The 1,454-nt window shown below is 35.8% G+C and overlaps 1 non-coding gene across 1 annotated transcript; it reads right to left on the bottom strand.

Moving 5' to 3' along the window:
- Positions 1-1,129: 1,129 nt before the first annotated feature.
- Positions 1,130-1,236, bottom strand: LOC136132376 (U6 spliceosomal RNA). Its single transcript, XR_010656456.1, has one exon. It is a non-coding gene; the product is annotated as a U6 spliceosomal RNA (small nuclear RNA).
- Between the last annotated feature and the right edge of the window lie 218 nt (positions 1,237-1,454).

Here is a 1,454-nt window from a genome sequence, read left to right as displayed (position 1 = left end):
TTGACATATACACATTACTATATGTAAAATAGATAACTAATAAGGACCTGCTGTATAGCACAGGGAACTCTACTCAATACTCTGTAATGACCTATATGGGAACAGAATCTAAAAAAGAGTGGATATATGTATATGTATAACTGATTCACCTTGCTGTACACCAGAAACTAAACACAACATTGTAAATCAACTAAACTCCAATAAAAATTAATTTAAAAAAAATGAAGTTCAAGAACAGCCTGAGAAGACAAAATTGTCCCTACTCCAATCACCATTTGAATGGAAGGATCCTTGATCAGGTACTTCTATTTAAATATATCCTCAATTATCTAAAGTGAAGAAGAAAATGATCATGTATTATACATCTTTATTGGAGTATAATTGCTTTACAGTGTTGTATTAGTTTCTGCTGTATAACAAAGTGAATCAGTTATGCATATACGTATATCCCCATCTCTTCCCTCTTGCGTCCCTCCCACCTTTGTGGTCACAAAGCACCGAGCTGATCTCCCTGTGCTATGCAGCTGCTTCCCACTAGCTATTTTACATTTGGTACTGTATATATGTCCATGCCACTCTCTCACTTTGTCCCAGCTTACCCTTCCCCCTCCCTGTGTCCTCAAGTCCATTCTCTAGTAGGTCTGTGTCTTTATTCCCATCTTGCCCCTAGGTTTTTCATGACCAATTTTTTTTTTTTAGATTCCATATATATGTGTTAGCATATGGTATTTGTTTTTCTCTTTCTGACTTACTACACTCTGTATGACAGACACTAGATCCAGATACCTCACTACAAATAACTCAATTTCGTTTCTTTTTATGGGTGAGTAATATTCCATTGTATATATGTGCCCCATCTTCTTTATCCATTCATCTGTCGATGGACACTTAGGTTGCTTCCATGTCCTGGCTATTGTAAATAGAGCTGTAATGAACATTGTGGTACATGACTCTTTCTGAATTATGGTTTTCTCAGGGTAAATGCCCAGTAGTGGGATTGCTGGGTCATATGGTAGTTCTATTTTTAGTTTTTTAAGGAACCTCCATACTGTTCTCCATAGTGGCTGTATCAATTTACATTCCCACCAACAGTGCAAGAGGGTTCCCTTTTCTCCACACCCTCTCCAGCAAAAATATGGAATGCTTCACAAATTTGCGTGTCATCCTTGCACAGGGGCCATACTAAACTTCTCTGTAACGCTCCAATTTTAGTATATCTGCTGCTGACGTGAGCACGAAAACGATCATTTTTGAATGACTTCATCTTACATCTCAAATGACTTTTTGAATGAACGTAAACATTTCAGAAGTATAGAAAAATAAATTAAATAGGTGTATTTACGTTTTGGTATCAGACATATTTTCTTTGGGATGATTTATTTTATAAACATTTATTTTGTATATAAAATATACCTGATTTGGTGTTATTTCTTTTCCAGTAGCATTTCAAGTAT

This window comes from Phocoena phocoena, chromosome 12, assembly GCF_963924675.1.
Source record: "Phocoena phocoena chromosome 12, mPhoPho1.1, whole genome shotgun sequence".
NCBI classification, from domain to species: Eukaryota; Metazoa; Chordata; class Mammalia; order Artiodactyla; family Phocoenidae; genus Phocoena; species Phocoena phocoena.
The sequence above is the reverse complement of the archived record's forward strand: the minus strand, read 5'-3'. Positions and strand labels throughout refer to the sequence as shown.